The 21,575-nt window shown below is 39.2% G+C and overlaps 2 protein-coding genes across 3 annotated transcripts in view; one reads left to right on the top strand and one right to left on the bottom strand.

The window, feature by feature from the left end:
- KCNMB3 (potassium calcium-activated channel subfamily M regulatory beta subunit 3) overlaps positions 1-8,207 on the top strand; it is a 114,155-nt gene extending 105,948 nt beyond the window's left edge. The window contains exon 6 of the transcript XR_010155875.1: positions 7,941-8,207. The gene's annotated coding sequence lies outside the window, so the exon portion shown is untranslated. The remainder of the gene's footprint in view (positions 1-7,940) is intronic.
- Positions 1-10,200, bottom strand: part of PIK3CA (phosphatidylinositol-4,5-bisphosphate 3-kinase catalytic subunit alpha) — an 88,559-nt gene extending 78,359 nt beyond the window's left edge. The window contains exon 1 of one of the 2 annotated variants that reach the window (XM_024355822.3): positions 10,064-10,200. The gene's annotated coding sequence lies outside the window, so the exon portion shown is untranslated. Of the gene's footprint in view, positions 1-8,949; positions 9,052-10,063 lie in introns of those variants that run through there. The other variant, XM_024355823.3, reaches the window with a different exon arrangement.
- Positions 10,201-21,575: the final 11,375 nt, after the last annotated feature.

Raw genomic sequence — 21,575 nt, 5'->3', positions numbered from 1 at the left:
AGTTAAATATTATATTCAATAAAGACTTCATAGCAAGTAGAATGGACAAACAAGATACAAGCAGCTTGAAAACAGGACGTGAGATTTCTTTAAAAGCCCTGTAATATAAGGACTATGTGACAATACGACACAACTCTTGTCTTTAGTGCAAGAAAAAAAGACAAGACAGGGAAAGGAAGTATCTAACAGCACAAAACAAAACTGCTTCAATGGTAGAGTGCTATTAAGATAAGTGCTGGGAATTCGAAGATTCCAGGAATGGACAGGGAAAATCAATCCACAGGAAGCACAGACGAGATGTGAAAATTGTACATTCACTTACTTAATACCTTCTGTCCATTAATTCCTCATTCCTATTAAACTAAATATCCATATGCTAACTTCCCTTAGGAGTAGGTATGAAATAGCATTCAGATTCCTAGAGCTAGAATGAAATTTTAAAAGTTTTAACGAATAAAAAGCAAGCAGTATTGTAAAGAACTGAAAACTACTCTAAACTTGTTTGAAGGCAACCTTATTGCCCACTATCCAGCAATCGGATCCACTGGTAAATTCTTGGAAGGGACAGAATTCAATTCACTTCATAATGTTAAAGCACCCAAATAAATGGATGAATGTAACATGGTTCTTACTCTCAAGGAGTTCACAGATACTTATTGAGTGCTTACTATGTACAACGCACTTTACTAAATGCTTTCAAGTATTATTTATTTAATCCTCATTACAACATCGTGATGTAGGTAGTTATTACCCCTCATTTACAAATGAAGAAATACGTATTACCCGGAGAATATTTAACAGGTTAAATAACTTTCCCAAAGTTACAAAACTAGTAATCTCGATAGTCTGACTCTAGAGAACATGCTCTTAACCATTATGAGATATATTTAGGAAAAGGCAAGGAAAATTAAAGAAGTCTAAGTACATTGACCATATTTTGTGGCTTTTCTAAGACTATCCTGACTGCAAATATCCTGTCCCATTGTCAGATTACGTGCCTCAATTTTGATTGGTAAAAAAAATTAGTTTTAGAGTAAACAAACATATATGTCTGATATTTATACCAAACAAACAAACAAACAAGACCACAGCATGATACATTTAACTGTGCTTTAGCAGTTATACACTGGTAGATTTACTCAAAATGATTTTGAAGAAATCTAGAGTCACATAATATCACTAAGAAATCTGAAAGCCGGTCATTTCTAGTGAAGAAAATTCTCTACACTGTAAAATTACTAATATTTTAAACTGTTCTGAGTTTTACTACCACTGTTATTATCAAGTATAGAAACTGCTTTGAAAAAGTCATGTTCAACTTTTACAATTGGTATATAGTTAGAAAAAAGAACACAAATATCACTTTCATAAATACCATAAGATGCTGCCTATCGTGGTCTCAACTGCAAATAATAGTAGCCATTAGATTTTAAGAAAAGCTTCATAAGGCATATAACTTTAAAATGACATTACTATGCATTGATATTTATATGTATAAAAGTTAGGGTTCCAAAATGTAATTCTTTCCTTTCCCTGCTGTCATGTATGGTTTCATTTCAGATTGGAGTTTATAAATAGTGTCTAATTTCAATATTTTTTCCGCAAATTTTCCCATTAATGCTGCTTTGAATTTGATGATATACTCCATAAATCTATATTCACAAAATAGTGGCTGACTTAGCAAAAAATTCCAAGGATGTTCAGCTTGCCAAAGACATTAACCTCCTAAGAAAAAAATACAGTTCAGTCACTGTGGGGCTAAAGGCAGTCAGTTGTTTTGAAATACAATAGTACTTTCAGGTCTAGACCTGCCATAAGTCCATCATGAAAAAGAACTTGGAAAAGCAAGAACTCTCAAAGAAAAACAAGCCGCAGAAATATGCTTAGCTTGTTGAAAAATGAGTACATCCTCAAAATAACTCTAAATAATATCTCGTTACCTGAGAAGTGTGCTGGTTAAAAAATATTCAAAAGTTGAAGGTAATTTGAATATTAACAGAAAAAAAAACAATATATCAATAGCATAAACATCACTGCTTTCTGATCAAATACAATGATTTCTGTTATCTTTCCACATACTTATCTGCACAACTGAGGATAGACCTAGAAAAAAGAGGCTTACCATGCCTACAGATTTATGTTTCTAAGATTAGAACACATTTTCTGAAAACCACCTAGAGGGATGAGTTACCAAGGGAAATATGGAACATACTTTCCTAGAAGTCTTTAACAAGTAAGGATGATGGCCAGTGGCTATTAAGGGTGCTGTGACAAGTCTGCTGGCCTTTATAACCCTGGCAACTGGTGTGCAGTAGATGACCTACTCTCAATGTCTGGCAGTCATTTAATTGCTCCCAGTGCCAGTAACCAAAATTTTGACCACACCTGTAGCAATTTATTCTCCAAAGTCACTAACGGTTTCAAAAAAGGGGGGAAAAATCCTTCCACTCCATTCTTTTCCAATGGCAGCTTTTCTCTGCCACAGAATTTCACACAAGGACCTTTAAAATATGTGCAAATTTATAAACAGGCAGACAAAATGATCTTAGCTTCTGAAAATACAACAAACTGAGCTAGACTGTCTTCCCTCTAGGGAGTGATTTACTTACTCTTCCCTGAAATAAAAAAACAGGCTTTAACATACTAGGAATCTCAGCATTTGGGAGTTGTATTAGAAATTTTGCAGGTGAAGAAACAAGCTCTGAAAGGCCAAGATCTTAGGCCAAACAGCTAGTTAACAGATGAATGGAGAAACCGTGTTTTCTGATACGTGATCGAATTTTTTTTCACCACAGCACACAGCCTCTCTGTAACCTAACAATCTTTGCCAAAATGTCTCCAAATATCAATAGAAATAGGCAACTAGTTAATAACTTATACAAAAGTGTTTCTTATATACAGTTATCCCTTGGTATCTATGGAAAATTGGAGATTGGGTCTAGGACCCCTGTGGATACCAGAATCCATAGAGGTTCAAGTCCCTTATATAAAATGGGGTAGTAGATGCATATAACCTACTCCTGTATATTTTAAATCATCTCTAGATTACTTTTAATACTTAATACAATGTAAATGTTATGTAAATAGTTGTTCCACTGTTTTGTTTAGGGAATAATGACCCAAAAAAATCTGTATATGTATAGTACAGAAATAACTATCCTTTTTTTTCCTAATATTTTCAATCCATGGTAAGTGGAACCCATGGAGGCAAAACCCACGAATACAAAGGGCCAAATCTGTGCTCAATAAATGATCAAATAAGACTGGCACACAGCAATTTACCTGCTTTTCAGATAAAGTGTATGGCTCCTGATAGAAATATAAGAAAGTATTTTTATTTCTAAATATGATTCTATGTCACAAAGATCAGTGCTTACTGATCATCTACATTTGGACACTACAGTATGTGCTGAGGATACAACAATAAACACAACATGGTCTCCTCCTGTTCAAAAACATATGCCTAAAATCCTCTTCATAATAGTGCCTTATATTTTTGTTGTACTTATAAGACATATTCGTCCACTGAGCCTTCCTAACTCCTGGTGAGTTAGGAGAGTTATGATTAGAGCAAAATGATTCTATCCCTATGCAGTTTTTTTCTTCACATCACAACACTGATTTCCTTGGCTTTACTATACAAATACTTAAAATCCGAAGTGTACCTGACAAGCATAGTCTGTAAGAATTCTTATAGATTTTTTAAAATCCCTAATTTATTTCAAATGGCAATGCTGGCCATCATAAAGACCCCTTTGTAACAATCGCAATAATGTACAAAAGTTGCTAAAACACAACCTCTTATAAATGAGTACAATTTAAATTATCAAGCTAACTACCAAAGTGATACTTGAGAAATGAGTACATTGTCAGGCCAAATATAAAACATTATGCTTCTGTTAAATATAAATTTAAAATAATAATTAGTACATGCACATTTTTTCCTAGTTTTATGCAACTTGTGATTATTTAAATTATCTCATTAATTATGTTACTTAGCAAGCAACACATTACAATTCCTATTGTATCAATATAGAAAAAGACACAAAAATGTGTTACAATCTGTCCCCCACCATATACATATACAAAGTAGCAGTCCAAAGGGGAATTTAGTCCCTTAGGCCAGTGGTCCCCAACTTTTTTGGCACCAGGGAGCAGTTTCGTGGAAGACAATTTTTCCACGGATTGGGGAAGTGTGGGGGCGATGGTTTGGGGATGAAACTGTTCCACCTCAGATCATCAGGCATTAGATTCTCATTAGGAGCAGGCAACCTAGATCCCTTGCATGTGCAGTTCACAATAGGGTTGGTACTTCTATGAGAATCTAGTGCCGCTGCTGCTCCGACAACAGGCAGAGCTCATGTGGTAATGCTGGCCCCACTGCTCACCTCCAGCTGTGCAGCCCGGTTCCTAACAGGCCAGGGACAGGTACTGGGTCTGCTGGCCAGGGGATCCCTGTTTTAGGCATCTAAACCAGAGCTCTCTAATACGTATTAGACAGTTTCACTTTAAGAACTATTTGAAGAAAAAGATAGCTCTAAGCCACCGCTTTTATTACAAACTTACAAACTTTTTATTGGAATATTTTAACTTAAAACTCCCTAAACTGTATAGGTAGAGAGGGAAAGAAAGAACGCCTAAAAAGTCCTTAACCAGGATCAACTGATTCATATAATGAAGAATTAAATGTGAATAAGGTATACAGTGATAAAATATTAGCAGTATATCCAATAGCTGAATAATCTTTTTGAATGATGGAAATCTCTAGCCTTGAAGCTGAATCCTCAGATTAACTATATATTGCCTCATATTTCTCTTTTATATCCTAACACTTCAGTTTCCCCTATCCACAGTTTTTAATTTTTGTTACAGTATTTCTTCCAAATAAGTTACTTATAAAATTCACTTTCACATAAACTTAAAGGAAAACTCAGGCAAGCAAATTTGATTTATACAAAAATAAGACTGGTAACAAGAAACTTCTGCAGAGCAATGTTTTGAGTATCCCTTATCCAAAACACTGGAGATTTCAGATTTCAGATTTTGGAATATTTGCATATACATAATGAGACATACTGGGGACCCAAGTCTAAACACAAAATTCATTTATGTTTCACATACACCTTATACACACAGGTTGAAGGTAATTTAATACAGTATTTTAAATAATTATATGCATGAAACAAAGTTTGTGTACCTTTGACCACCAGAAAGCAAAGGTGCCAGGTGTAGAATTTTCCACTTATGGCCGTACGTTGGCACTCAAGAAGTTTCAGATTTTGGAGCATATAAAATTTCAAATTTTCAGATTAGGGATGTCCAACCTGTATTACATTCTGTGTAAGTTTACTTTCAATATTACCAAATAAATAAAGGTGATATATATAACACAATATTAAATTTTAAAACATAGTTCCCAAGTAGAGAAAGGTATCAACAACTTCAGTCTGCTGATACCTGTAACCGCTAATCTGACATTGAAAACATTACTTGTGCCTATGTTCTGGAATTAGTCCTGACCAGAAGACCAATTTTTCCTATATTTCTTATATCACCTGAAAATTACTAAATAATGGTTCCTGAATTTTAAGGTTTGATGAACAGAGACTTCACCAAAATCTTTGGATTTTCTTTTATAAATCATCCTTAATTTTGTTTCCTTTTTTTAGAATGATGAAGTCTGATTTTACTTATCTCTGGAGACAGTGTAAGTTCATCAGTTTAGACTGTACCCTCCTGCATATTATTATATATGTGTGAATAGCTTGGCACTTGCTATTCTCTCTTGGTTGAAACTTCCAGGCATAATTATTTCCCAAGCAGGTTGACTAACACCTGGGTGTTTGACAGTGGAATGGGGTTCTGAGAGACTGAAACTAAATGTCACAGTGCTTTTTGGTCCCTAATCACACCTGCAGTGCTAACAGTCAGTAAAGTGGAAAATAGGATTTATTACATAAACTGTGTCCTTCTGTTATCTCAGATAAGTCCACTCATGAGATCTAACACTTCCTAAGGAGAAAGGAAATGAACATTTATTAAGCACCTGATCCAGGGCAAGAACTCTCTTGGATCTACATTATCTCATTTAATTCAACAACTCTGTTGAATAGTAATCACCCCCATTACAGATAAGAAAATCTGTCCAAAGTAATCCTGCCAGTAAGTTTAAGAACTAGGTTTTGAACCATGGTGCCTCAGATTCCAAAGCCAATACTGTTGATACTCACAGAATTTTAAGGCTCGATCACTGAGAACCACGTAGAGCACCTCGTACAATCCCTCTGTATTATACATGACACCCAAAGAGATTGAGACGTGCCCAAATGTTTGTGGTGAAACAGGGGTAAGAATTCAAGTCTCCTTATTTCCAGTGCAGTACTATATATGATAATAATCTTCATTTTTTGCATGTGTGTGTATATGTCTGAGGTGGAATGCCACTCTATGCAATTTATAACATCTCAACTGTCCCCAAATGAAATTCGTATGTGTGGCAATTTCAGGGTTGTACATTTTTAGTGACCAAAAATATTAAATGAAATTGGCAAGAATAAAAACTGGTGCTTATGAATCACTACATGTTTTAAAGAAGTCTGTCTCTACTATATTTATTTGTTTAGTCAAGTGCTGTAATGTACAGGCTACTGTGCTTGGCAATAAGAATACTACTGTACAGTATATAAGATAGGAGTCCCTATCCTCATGAAATTTACAGCCTGGTAGAGGATATGGACAAAGAAATAGGCAATTACAACGCAGTGAGGTTAATGCTATGACAGTGGGAGTACACGATGCTATGGGAACAGGAAGCAGGGATACCTAACTCAGGCTAGACTTTTCAAAGGAGATGATGTGAAAAATGAGTAGGAGTCAACCAGTTAAAGAAGAAGAATGGAGTGTTCAAATGTCTCAGGAAGTACAAACTGTATTTGCACAGGAGAGTATGAAAAGACCAAGGGAGCTGCAGGAGTAGGGAGGAGAAATAAACCTAGAGAAAGAAGCAAGGACCAAATCATACAGGTCCTTGACAGCCAGGGCTTTACATCCTTTTCTATTAGCATGTCCTGGTGAACTTCAAAACAAACAAACAAAACACAGATAACTGGGATCCATCTCAGACCAATTAAATCAGAATCTCTGGGGATGAGACCAGAGTACTTTTAAAAAGCTCCCTAGATTATTCTAATGTGTAGCCAGGATTGAAAACCACTGTTCATGATGTAAAGGAAATTAAATAAAGATATTACTGCAAATATAGGAAATGGAGATCTTCAGTAATTAAGCCTCCTTGGGCCCTAATTTCTTCAGTTCTATTAAAAAACAGGCTGGAGATTAGACGCAGCATGATACAGTGAAAGGAGTCGGAAAATGTTGGTTTTGTCAATGAGTCTGTCACCTGCCAACTGACTTCAGATTAGAATACCATTTCTTAGGGATAGTAATACCACTCTGTCTACGGCACTGTTAATATAGCTCAAGGTAATACTTAAGAAAAACTATTTGATAACTGTGCTAATAAAATGTAAACCATGATATTCTAAGACATATACTTCTAAAGCTGAATAATTTTTAAGATTGTAAATACTTTCACTGGAGATGAAATATTTTATAATGCTTAAGAAACACACTTCATTTAAAGAATCACCCCTATCTTGGAATTCAAGATATAAAATAACAAAATAGAGAACTGATCCTTTTAATGCTACTGTAGCTGCTCAAGAGATCAAATGGGATTAAGTTACCTCTCTTCAAATAAACAGATCAACAGAGCAAGTGCCCTTTAAATGGTAATCGTAACTGTTTAAAAATCTTTATTCAGTAAAGGGTACTTATAAGAAGCGGCACACAAAGTAAACTGGTTTAGAGAAAAAGTTATTACAGTCTACTTTATGTTGTGCATTATTTATAAGTTTGGGTTTTTTGTTTTGTTTTTTAAGGGGATACTGATTTGGGATGGAGAGGACCTTATCCTGACAGGAAGGAAGCTCTGCCACCAGAAAGGCTGTTCCACGCACAGAGCAAGCAAAACCACTGCACTTTTAGAGTCTCCCTTTTAAATATATCAAGGCCCATGACAATTTACACTTCCATGAAGCCATTTTTCAGTTTAAGTACAATATTTGTATTTAGTAACATCTCTTTAATGCTATAACCAATTTAGTTAAAATTTTTTTAACCTTAAATAAAAACACTCTTCTATATTTACAGGTGTTTCATTTTTAATTATTTAAAACTGACAGGAATGTCTTTAAAACTTTATACGCACAATCATGCAATATTAATATTCCTTTACTTTCTTGTTATTTCCCCCATGATGCTATTATTACGATATGCTATCATTTTAAAATAAACTATTTTGTGATTTTAATAGGAAAGTACTCGTTTGAAAAAGCACAAGAAACTTTTGAAAAAAGCTATGAAGTTTTATTTTGTCCCAAAATGTGAGATGAAAAAACTTAAGCAAAATACCAACACACACACACACACACACACGTAAACACACAGTCCTCTTCAGATAATTTTGGCTGATGACACTGCAGAACAGTTAATCTGATAATTAAAATTTTCCAGAACATGTGATGTTTAGATGGAGATCTATGCTGTCAACCGGACCTCAGTGCTTCAGTTAAAAGAAAAAAAAAAAAAAAACCAAAAACTTAAAACCTGAATACAAAGACACGTTAAATTGTTAAGACTGTAGTTGCTTTGAAAGCAAAGTGTTTTGATTTATCCAAACTAACTTAGCAACACGGTATTTTGAGTATTTTCCAGAAGTTTTCTTAAAACACGCAATCCAGCACATAAACAAATTTTGTACAGTACAATGTAAGCAAATACTCAGAAAAATTCAATTTCTAAGCAGGATAACATATGACCAATATTGCCCTCAGTGGTTCAAAAGTCGCAGTAGAAATAATCCCCTGAGATAACCTGGAATTTACCTACCCAAGTATTCTAAGGGGTTCTCCCCGGCCACACAAACTATGATTCAAAACATCGTTCCGAAAACCCAGGTCCTGCATGTGCACAAAGGCGCAGTGCTGGAATGAGGAAGCTTCACCAAGATGAAATCACAACTCTAATTCATTAAAGAATATGCAGACTGTTTTCTAGAAAGCCCCTCTTGTTGCGCTCCCTTTACCCTATCCTTTATTTAACCATGTAAACAGTCTCAATTATTGACATAAAAAAAATAGCTTTCGATTCCCAAGTCTGGTAACATGGTTGGCCACCATCACTATTCCTTTAGCATCCTAAAATAACCCCCTCGAGCCGAGGTCAAAAACACGCCGGCTGAACGTCTGGTGTTTACATAGCCCAATCCCGGGCCCTACCCTACCTTTCCGAGCCACTTAGGAGCCATGGAACAGGCATCACATAATACACTTAGTAAAGAGACAAGTCACATGAGTCAGTGTCTCAGGTCTATGAATGAAAGATCTAAGCGTTTGTCTCAGCTAAAAGGAAAAAACAACCTCGAAAGGAAGGGTGGGAGGGGAGCTGGCGGGGGTGAGGGGAGCGGTGTTCCTTCCATACCCCTGCCGGGCGATTTAAACCCAGTAAGAGGCAAACGCAGGGCCGCCAGGCTGGCGGGGCCGGAGTCCTCGGGCGTGACAGCCCCTCAGGAAAAGCTCGCGGTTTCGCGCCCGCGTCCCTTGAGCCGCGGTCCTCGCGGCAGCCCCTCCACCCGCGGGCTGGGTGGGCGTGCAGGGCGCGGGAGACGGAGCCACCGCGGCCGGGGCGGCGGCCCTGGGCGCACTTCCTCAACCTCCAGCCGCCCCGTCCCCAAAACTGGGAGTAGAAGCAAAGGAAGAGCGAGGCGGCAGCCAGAGAGAAAGGAGAGGGAGCGGCGAGCCCTCGCCTCTGCAGCTGGGAGAGGCCAGAGGCAGGCGAGGGAGAGGGAGCGGCGATCGCAGGCGAACTCCGCCGCGGGCCGACGCTGGGAGACGACCAGCCCGTAGCCCCCGCCCAACACGGCGGGCGCGCCCGGGAGTCTCCGGCACCCACCCGGTCCCCATTCCCACCGCACCCGCTCCCGGCCAGTCCGCGCTCTACTCACGCTCGGGGCTCTTCCAGGCTCCGCGGCTCTAACCGCATCGGGTGCCAGCCCCGCGGGCGGCGGCGGCGGCGCCGAGGGAGAGGAGAGCGGGCGGCACGGCCCCCGCCTCCCGGCCCCTCTCCCCCGCCGCTCCGGAGCTGCCCGGCCGGGCCCGAGCCCTGCCTCGCCGGCGGCCCCAGCCCCAGTCCCAGCGGCCGCGGCAGCAGCAGCCCGACACCTCAGCGGCCGCAGCGGCGGCACCGGAACTGCCGCTTTCTACTTCTCGCTCCTTCTCCTCGCTAGCCCCCGCCACACGCCCCCGCCCCCGACTCCTTTCTCCGTCGCCCCTGTTTTTTTTCCTTTTGTTTCCAGAATAAACTTTATTGGTCTCTTTTTCCGCTCACATCGTGTAAACAAACAACGAACTCTTCCCCACCCCCTCGCCCCCCCCCCTCCTCCGGCAGAGGAGGGTAAGAGCTGAGGAGGGGCAGAGCCTACAATCCCCCGGAAGCAGATGCGCAAAGAAGCGGAAGTGAAATTGAGGCGAGGAGGAGCAGGGAGTGGGCAAATAGGGTAACAATATGTGCTACTGCGCCTGCGTCTTGCTTTTCCGCCCGAAGTTTATGTACAGTTGGGGCTGCTCTTCTGACGTTTGTTTAATGATCCGTCTTCTGCAGTAGTGAGGGTGTTGTGTCATCCTAGGACAGCGTACATGTAGTATATTTGTTTCTACGAGCAGCAGGCGAGCTGGGGTAGAGATATAGAAAGGAATATTGGGAGCAAGTGGGTTATTTCACTTTTACACCCATAGAGGAAACGAGATTAGTTCGGGGGTGAGAGGAGGTGCGGTGGCTAACCGCCGCTGTCAGTGGCTAACCAGCGTGGTTATGGATTCTATAATAGAAAGAATGCTTTTTACAAAGCGTTGCTGTGCGTTCTTCTGCCGACACGGTTTAAGTTGTATACCATCCCGAAGGCGGAATGCACTGTCACAGCCCTCTGCAGTCCTTTGACTCACTTCGTGGAGACCTTTTGCTATGCCCTCATTTTTTTTTAAATCGAATTCTGATTCGAAGCAGCTTGTAGGATTCAATTCTAACTATTCAGAAGACGTGGGGGATTTTTCGCGTAATGCCAACAGAGACTTCAGAAATGTCATATAGTCTATAGATTTGATTCAAGGTAGTGTCTTGGTGCTGCGTACCTTAGAAGTCTGTTTGCTTGAGAGTAAATCAATCTGTTGACTTTTGAGATTACTACTGATAAAGGTTCGGTACTGTGCGTTTTTCTCCCCCTACTGGTCTTTTGTTGTAATATTGGAAAAGCGTAGGAGCAGTGATTAGAAGTCTGAGATACAAGTACTCCAGCATCGGTTCCTCCTTGAATTTTTAAGTAATAGAGGGCTTGGGAAGTGACCCATCCTAGAGATGTTACAGTCCTACTTGTCCTCTAGAGCAAAACTCTGACCAATAACAACAGTCTTCTCGAACACCGCACGTCCGTCCATACCCCAATGGTAAATGAGATGGATCTGTTCCTCTTTGTGGTCGTAGTTTCACTTGACTGTATTTTTTTCTTTTCTGTGTTTTCTTTCTTTCGTCCTTTTTCTCCCTTTAGCTCGGGTTTTCATCTCACATTCCAGGGGTTTGTGTTTCTAAATGTTTTTCTCGAAGCAATGTTCTTCAACAGTTTTAGAACACTGTTACTCCAGAGTACAGATTTTTTTAAAAAAGGAACACTGAATTGCTAGTCAAAGTAAATTTTAAGGCAATATATCCCAAATTGTGTTTCAAGCACAGAGTTATATGAGATATTAATAAGTAGACCTTGGTGGGGAAAAATATACTAGGGATATTTTTCCTTATAAAATTTATTTTTTATTTATTATTATTATTTTTTTGAGCCAGAGTCTCACTCTGTAGCCCAGGCTGGAATTCAGCGGTGCAGTCTCGGCTCACTGAAGCCTCTGCCTCCCGGGTTCAAGCGATTCTTCTGCCTCAGCCTCCCAAGTAGCTGGGATTACAGGCACCAGCCACCATGCCAGCTAATTTTTGTATTTCTTAGTAGAGACGGGGTTTCACCATGTTGGTCAGGCTGGTCTCAAACTTCTGACTTCAGGTGATCCATCCCCCTCGACTTCCCAGAGTGCTGGGATTACAGGCGTGAGCCACCGCACCTGGCCTATTTGTGATTTTTAAAAATGTTTTATTTTTTGTAAAGACAGGGTCTTGCTTCGTTGCCCAGACTGGTCTCCAACTCCTGGGCTCAAGAGATTCATCTACCTCGGCCTCCCAAAGTGTTGGTATTATAGACTTCAGCCGACATGCCCAGCCTAAAATTTATTTTTTAATAAGTAAGAAAATGCTAATTACATAATATGTTTTTTGTTATGTGATTATCTGCCCTTAAGAAGTTGTATGTCATAGCAGAAAAAGCCATACCTGGTACTTGAATGCATGACACCATTCATTGGTGCAGGAGTAGCATTTACTGTTCAATTCATGGTTGATAATGTTTGCCTTATATGTAAGCCATTGGTCTTAGGTGTCATCTTGCTTTCAAAGGTTTTTGCAATGTTATTCAGTGTTTAAAATATCTATATGATATAAAAATATCTGTATGATATAAGCATCTATATGACCAAACTCATCACTCAAGGATTAGGAGCTGAAAGAAGGTTTTAAAAAAATAATGATTCTCAGGCTGTAAATGAAACAAAAAATGGTATGCTTCAAAATTAAATAATTGCATCCTAAGGGTTCTAAAGACGGGAGGTGAAATGTCCAGTATGTAGCTATTGTTCTATTCTAATAATCAGAATTATAATGACAGTTACTTGCCTTTTGGGTTTATTTCCATTGAAAATCATAACTGATACTCAAATATGCACCGAAACATTCTCTAATAGCACTTAAGTCACTACTAAGCTTTGAAGTCCTTTGTAAATAAGTCAAGTTGATTATGTAGCAGTATACTTTAGATGTATACAATTGCCAAGTCAAACAATAAAAACACACCAAGAGATAACGATATGAGTTACCATGTAGCACTGTTTTTTTTTTTTTTTTTTGAGATGGAGTCTCGCTCTGTCACCCAGGCTGGAGTGCAGTGGCGCGATCTTGGCTCACTGCAACCTCTGCCTCCCAGGTTCAAGTGATTCTCCTGCCTCAGCCTTCCGAGTAGCTGGGACTACAGGCACGTGCCACCACGCCCGGCTAATTTTTGTATTTTTAGTAGAGACGGGGTTTCACCATATTGGTCAGGCTGGTCTTGAACTCCTGACCTCATGATCCGCCCGCCTTGGCCTCCCAAAGTGCTGAGATTACAGGTGTGAGCCACCACGCCTGACCGAGACTCCATCTTAAAAAAAAAAAAAAACCATACACCCACACACACATACACACACGTACTTTTAAGATTTCAGTTCTTTTCAAGTTAAGATTTGTGTTGCCCCAGAATATCTTGGTGAATGTCCCATGTGCACTTATGAAAGAATATTTTGTTTGCTATTGTTGGGCAGAATGTAGTTTCTTACCAAGTTGACGATTTTGTTAGCATTGATGTTTCAAAATATAATTGTGGATTTCTTTATTTCTCATTTCACTTCTGTGTATTTTTACTTTGTGTGTTTTGAAGCTTTGTTGTTAGATGTATACACATTTAGAACTCTTGTGTTTTGATACATTGACTCTTTTTAATCAATCTGTACTATCTCTCTTTATTCCTAGTAATATCTTTGTTCTGAAATCTACTTTGTCTGATATTAATACAGCCAGTCCAGCTTTTTTTGATTAATTTTTCCATGGTATTTTTTCCCATCTTTTTTCTATCTATTTTTATATTTAAAGTGAGTTACTCGTAGACAACACGTATTAGATCTCTTTTTAAAAATTCCAATCTGACAATTTCTGTGTTTTAATTCCTGTGTTTAATTTACATTTAATGTAATTATATGGATTTAGGCTTGCCATTTTATTATTTGTTTTCTGTTTTTCCTCTATATTTTTGTTTTTATGTTTCTACTTTCCTGCTTTCTTGTAGATTATTTGAAAAATTTTTAATATTCCATTTTAATTTCTATATTGTAGTTTTAATATATTTCTTGGTAATTTTTTGGTAATTCTATGGATTATAATATACATACCTAAAGTTTTGCGGTCTACTTAGTATTACTATTACACCACTTCAAGTAAAATGTAGAAAGAAGCCTTGCAACCGTGTAGATTTACCACTGTCTCCTACCCCACTCCCTGACCTTTATGTCATTAGTTGGCATATGTATTACATTTATATATATGGAAGCCCCATCAGATGTTTTTATAATTTTTGCTTTCAACAGTCATATAGAACTCAAGAGGAAAAATAATCTTTTATATTTACGTATCCATTTACATTTATGTTTTGCTTCATTCCTGAAAATCCATTTTTCCTTCTGGTATAATTTCCCTTTATCCTGAAGAATTTTAGCATTCTTTTTACAGAAAGTCTGCTTGTGACAAATTCCCTTCGTTTTCCTTCATTTGAGAGTATTTTACTTTTGTCTTCATTTCTGCAAAATATTTTAGCTGATTATACAATTCTCGGTTAATGGTTTTCTCCCCTCCCTGACCCATCAGTACTTTAAAGAATCATCATTGCATTTCTTAGGAGATGAAGAGCAAACCCTGTACTTTCCTCAAAATTCCACTATGTGAGCTAAGAGATCTAGTATCTGAGAAGTTCACCTTAAAACACTTAACAGTCAATGTTTTTCATTCCAGCCATGCCTTGCCTAGAGTCAGATATGAATGTCATTACTATTACACAACCATGTTAAAGTCTAACTGCTCTACTTACACTTAGCACGGGAGGATTCTGGCAAAGCTCCTTTCCATACTTGAGATACAAAACAATTCTGGCCACAGAAAGGAGACAAATGTGTAATGTTCTCAAGTTACCAGGAGTGCACTTATGGAGAAATCAAAGCTTTGAAACTCGTAAAAGACTATTTTCGGCCAGGTGTGTTGGCTCACGCCTGTAATCCCAGCACTTTGGGAGGCTGAGGTGAGTAGATCACTTGAGCCCAGCGGTTTGAGACCAACCTGGGCAACAGGGCGAAACGCCGTCTCTACAAAATAATATAAAAAAATTAGCCGGTCCTAGTGGCATGCATCTGTAGCCCCAGCTACTTGGGTGGCTGTTGCTGAGGTGGGAGGATCCGTTGAGCCCAGGAGTTTGAGGCTGCAGTGTGCTGTGAGCATGTCATTGCACTCTAGCCTAGGCGACAGAGCAAAACCATGTCTCCAATAAGTAAATAAATAAATTAATTTAAAAAACATAAAAAAGACTATCTTCAGGTCTCATCTGTGGTCATTCAAATAGTTTCCCCCAATACGTAATTTTTCTTTTTTCTCTAGATTATATCAAGATTTAAAAATTTAGTTGGGAGGCCGAGGTGGGTGGATCACGAGGTCAGGAGATCGAGACCATCCTGGCTAACATGGTGAAACCCCGTCTCTACTAAACAATACAAAAAATTAGCCGGGTGTGGTGGCGGGCGCCTGTAGTCCCAGCTACTCGGGAGGTTGAGGCAGGAGAATGGCGTGAACCCGGGAGGCGGAGCTGGCAGTGAGCCGGGATCACACCGCTGCACTCCAGCCTGGGTGACAGAGCGAGACTCCGTCTCAAAAAAAAAAAAAAAAAGTTTAAAAATTTAGGTTTTAAATGGTTTGATTCTGATATGTTGAGGTATTGTTTTATTTCTTCTGTTTGTGTGTGTCTAGTTCCTGAATTTGTAAAATTATGTATTTCACTAATTTTGGGAAGTTTTCAGAAATTACTTTTTCCAAATATTTTTCTGCCCCAGTAATTTTATTCTCTTCTGGGAATCCAGTGACAAGAATGTTAGCTGTTTTGAAATTGTCCTACATGTCTCTAAGGCTCTGTTCATTTTTTTTTCCAATCTTTTTTCCTCGCTCTTGTTCCTCATATCTATCTATGCTGGATATTTTCTGTTGCTATATCTTGTAGTTCACTTACTTTTGTCTCTGTCATATCTGTTCTGCTATTGAGCTCCCCCAGAGATTTTTAAAATCTTAGATACTGTATTTTTTAACTCTTCATTTTCTGATTAGCTCTTTTTTCAATGGTTTCTGTTCCTCTCCTGAGTACCTATACCTTTCTGTTCATTTCAAGTTAGGTCTTTACCTCAGGGACCATAGTTAGTACCTACGTTAAAGTCTTTCTCTGATAATTCCAACATTTGGATCAACTCAGGATTGGCATTTGCTGATCGTCCTTTCCCTTGAGAATTGGACGCATTTTCCTGTTTTTTTTTTTAATATGTCGAGTCATTTTGGATTGTATATTGGAAAATTTGAATATTATGTTGATTTGATTATGTGTTCTGTTATCCTCTGGATAATATTAATTTTTTGTTTGTTTTAGTAGGAAATCCATGTGACTAAGCGTACTCTTGCTTTCTGTGGAAAGTGATTCTAATCTCGGTTTTGATTTTAATGTCTTTCCTATGCTGCTTTGGTCCTACCCTGTGGATGTGCTTGCTACTCAGGGGTTAGTCTGAGCTATAGTTAGAATTTTATTTTTCATTTTTCTTTCCAACTCTTATTTTGGGTTCAAGGGGTACATGTGCAGGTTTGTTACATGGGTAAATTGTGTGTCATGGGGGTTTGGTGTACAGATAATTTTGTCACCCAGGTAATCTCATAATACTCGATAGGTAGTTTTCAGTCCTCACCTTCCTCCCACCCTCCACCCTCCCATAGGCTTCAGTGTCTATTGTTCCCTTTTTTGTGTCCATGTATACTCAATATTTAGCTACCACTTATAAGTAAAAACATGCAGTATTTGATTTTCTGTTCCTGCATTAACTCGTTTAAGATGACAGCTTCCAGCTCCATCCATGTTGTTGCAAAGGCCATGATCTCATTTTTTAATAACTGTGTAGTATTCCATGGTGTATGCATACCACATTTTCTTTATCCAGTCCACTGTTGATGGGCTTCTAGGTTGATTCTGTGTCTTTGCTATTGTGAATAGTGCTGCGATAAACATACGCATACCTGTGTCTTTATGGTAAATGATTTATATTTCTTTGGATGTATACCCAGTAATGAAATTGCTGGGTCAAATGGAAGTTCTATTTTAAGTTCTTTCAGAAATCTCCAGACTGCTTTTCACAGTGACTGAACTAATTTACATTCCCACTACCAGTGTATAAGTATTCCCTTTCCTCCACAACCTTGCCAGCATCTGTTATTTTTTTGACTTTTTAATAATAGCCATTCTGACTGGTGTGAGATGGTATTTCACTGTGCTTTAAATTTGCATTTCCCTAATGATTAGTGATATGGAGCATTTTTTCATAGGCTTGTTGACCGTGTGTTTATCTTCTTTTGAGAAGTATCTATTCATGTCCTTTGCCCATTTTTAATGGGATTGTTTGTATTGTGCTTGTTGATTTGTTTATGTTCCTTATAGATTCTGAATATTAGAACTTTGTTGGATGTGTAGTTTGCAAATATTTTCTGCCATTCTGTATACATTGTCTGTTTGCTTTCTTGGTAGTTTCTCTTGCTGTGCAGAAGCTCTTTCATTTAATTAGGTCTCATTTTTCAATTTTTGTTTTTGTGGCAATTGCTTTTGGCATCTTTGTCATGAAATCTTTGCCTGGGCCAATGTCCAGAATGGTATTTCCTAGATTTTTTTCTAGGGTCTTTATAGTTTTAGGTTCTCTACTTAAGTCTTTAATGCATCTTGAGTTGATTTTTGTATATGGTGAAAGTTACAGGTTTAATTTTAATCTTCTGCATGTGACTAGCCAGTTATCCCAGCAGCATTTATTAAATAGGGAGTCCTTTCCCCATTGCTTGTTTTTGCAACTTTGTTGAAGATCAGGTGGTTATAGATATATGGCTTTATTTCTGGGCTCTGTATTCTGTTCCATTGGTCTATGTGTCTGTTTTTGTATCAGTACCATGCTGTTTTGGTACCTTTTTTTTTTTTTTTTTTTTGAGACGGAGTCTCGCTATGTTGCCTAGGCTGGAGTGCAATGTCAAGATCTCAGTTTACTGCAACCTCTGCCTCCCAGGTTCATGCCATTCTCCTGCCTCAGCCTCCCGAGTAGCTGGGATTACAGGTGTCTGCCACCACGCCTGCCTAATTTTTTTTTTTTTTTTGTATTTTTAGTAGAGACGGGGTTTTACTATGTTGGCCAGGCTGGGCTTGAACTCCTGACCTTGTGATCCACCCACCTTGGCTTCCCAAAGTGCTGGGATTACCAGCGTGAGCCCCCTCGCCGTGCCTGGTTACTCTATCTTTATAGTATAGTTGAAGTCAGATAGTGTGATGCTTCTGGCTTTGTGCTTTTTGCTTAGGATCGCTTTGGGTATTTGGGCTCCTTTTTGGTTCCAAATGAATTTTAGAATGTTTTTTTCTAATTCTCTAAAAAATGTCATTGGTAGTTTGACAGGATTAGCATTGAATCTGTAAATAGTTGTGGGCAGTATGACCATTTTTAAAATATTGATTCTTCCTATTTATGAGCGTAGAATTTTTTTCATTTGTTTGTGTCACCTCTGATTTTTTTCAACAGTGTTTTGTAATTCTCACTGTAGAGCTCTTTCACCTCCCTGGTTATCTGTATTCCAATTCCTTTTTGTTGCTGTTGTGAATAGGATTTCACTCTTGCTTTGTCTCTCAGCTTGGATGTTATTGGTGTATAGAAATGGCACTGATTTTTGTGCATTGATTTTGTATCCTAAAACTTTGCTGACGTTGTTCATCAGATCTAGAAGCCTTTGGGCAGAGACTATGGGGTTTTTTGGGTATAGTGTCACATCATCTGTGAAGAGAGAGAGTTTGACTTCCTCTCTTCCTGTTTGGATGCCTTTTATTTCTTTCTCTTGTCTGATTGCTCTGGCTACGACTTCTAGTGATATGTTGAATAGGAGTGTGGGAACGGGCATTTTTGTCTTATTCCAGTTCTCAAGGAGAATAGTTCCAGCTTTTGCCCATTCAGTATGATGTTGGCTGTGGGTTTGTCATAGATAGCTCCTATTATTTTAGGATATGCATCTTTGGTGTCTAGTTTGTTGAGGGTTTTTAATATGAAGGGATTTGAATTTTATCAAAAGCCTTTTCTGCATCTGTTGAGATGTTCATGTAGTTTTTGTTTCTGTTTATGAAATGAATCACTTTTATTGATTTGCATATGTTGAACCAAACTCTGTATCCCAGAAATAAAGCCTACTTGATTGTGGTGGATTAGCTTTTTGATGTGCTGCTAGGTTTGGTTTGCTAGTATTTTATTGTGGATTTTTACATTTACGGTCATCAGGGATATTGGTCTGAAGTTTTCTTTTTTTGTTGTTGTGTCTCTGCTGAGTTTTGATATCAAAATGATGCTGGCATTATCAAATGAGTAAGGGAGGAGACCTTTCTCCTCAACTATTTGGGATAGTTTCAGTAGAATTGGTACCAGCTCTTCTTTCTGTATCTGGTAGAATTGGGCTGTGAATTTTTCTGGTCCAGGGCTTTTTCTGGTTAGTAGTTTTTTTATTACTGATTCAATTTTAGAATTCATTATTAGTCTGTTCTAGTATTCATGTTCTTTCTGGTTCAATCTTGGGATTGAACCAGATTCCAGGAATTTATCCATTTCTATTATGTTTTCTAGTTTGTGAGGTATTCTTAATATTCTTGGTCAGTGGTAATGTCCCCTTTGTCCTTTCTGATTGTGTTTATTTGCCTCTTCTCTCTTTTTTCTTTATTAGTCTAGCTAGCAGTCTATCACTCTTATTTATTCTTTTAAAAAACCCACTTTTGGTTTTGTTGATCTTTTGTGTGGTTTTTCCTGTCTCTGTTTCATTCAGTTCAGTTCAGCTCTGCTCTTCTTCTGCTACCTTTGGGGTTGGTTTGCTCTTGTTTATCAGATTCCTCTAGGTGTGATGTTAGGTTGTTGATTTGAGATCTTTCTGACTTTTTGATGTGGGCATTTAGCACTATCATCTTTCCTTGTAACACTGCTTTAGCTGTGTCCAGAGTTTCTAGTATGTTGTATGTTTGTTTTCATTAGTTTCAAAGAATTTCTTGATTTCTGCCTTAATTTCATTGTTTACCCAAATGTCATTGGGGAGCTGATTGTTTAATTTTCACTTAATTGTTTGGTTTTAGTAGATCTTCTTGGTATTGATTTCTGGTTTCTTTGAGTTGTGTTCCAAGGGTGTGGCTGGTAGGATTTTTTTTTTTCTAATTTGTTGAGAATTGCTTTATGGCCAAGTATGTGATCAATTTTAGAGTATGTGCCATGTGCAGATGAGAAGAATGTACATTCTATGTTGGGTGGAATGGTCTGTAGATGTCTGTTAGGTCCATTTTGCCAAATGTCAAGTTAAGGTCCCAAATATCGTTGTTAGTTTTTCTGCCTCAACGATCTGTCCAGTACTGTCAGTGGGGTGTTAAGGTTTCCCACAATTGTTGTATAGTTATCTAAGTCTCTTCATAAGTCTCTAAGAACTTATTTTATTAATCTGGGTGCTCCAGTATTGTGTGCATATATATTTAGGATAGTTAAATCTTCTCATTGAATTGAATACAGAGCTACTGCCAGTAGGAATGTTCAGTTGGGTGTGGGATAGCTGCTCCTGGGGGCCTTGCCTTGTGAAGAGTACGGGGTGGGCACTCACAAGGAAGAGAGACTAGGCTCCTCTCTGTTTGGCAGTTGTGGTATCCTGGAAGTGGCAGTGAAGTGACCAGTCCCTTTGTTCCTTCTCTAGAGCAAGGGCAATAAGCGCAGCACCACTTCAGCTGCAGTGGCAGAGTGGCTGTGGGTTGTCTCTGGGATTTCCTCATCAGTGAAATGCAGAGCTGCCACTGACTGAAGTGTTCAAGTTGGGGCAGCAGAGTTGTACTGGCAGCCCAGGTAGAGAGGCCCTGCCCGGTGAAGAGTAACAGGGACAGGGACCCATATGGAAAGCGTCCTGGCTACTTTTCCGTAAGGCAGCCATGCTGTGCTGAAGCACAGTCGTCCTTAAGCTCTTTCTCATGAGCCCGAGGCCAGTAGGAGTGGGGCTGCTCAGTGGCAAAAATGGTGGGCCTGCCTATTACCTCTGGGGGCTCTGTCCCAGGGAAATGCAGAACTGCTACCAGCCTGAGAGCTCAGGTGGGGCTGGGGTGGTCATGCCGGGGGTCCCAGGCCGGTGGGCCTTGTCCAGCAAGGTACAGCAAAGGCGAGGCATGCAGTCTGCCCACTCCTCAGCCCTATAGGTTTGGCCTTTATCCTAGGGGCATGAGAGAGAGCCTGGCCTCCCCCATTGCTGGAGCTATAGCTACTAGTTCCATGAGCTAGTAGGGGTCCAGGGCCCCTTGGTCTCTGCATGTGCCTGAGTGGTGGCTTTGCCCAGACTCCATGCAGCTCTCTGTGTCAGTGCAGAGGCCTTAGGTGGAAGGGGTCAGGAAGGATATTCTGAGCTCAGGGTTGCAAAGGTCCATGGCAGAAGTGCGGGTGCCCAGGGGCTCTCACTCACCATTTCCC

The sequence above is a fragment of the Pan troglodytes genome, chromosome 2, assembly GCF_028858775.2.
Source record: "Pan troglodytes isolate AG18354 chromosome 2, NHGRI_mPanTro3-v2.0_pri, whole genome shotgun sequence".
Lineage (NCBI taxonomy): Eukaryota > Metazoa > Chordata > Mammalia > Primates > Hominidae > Pan > Pan troglodytes.
Note: the sequence above shows the minus strand (reverse complement) of the source record. Positions and strands in the feature narration are given on the sequence as shown.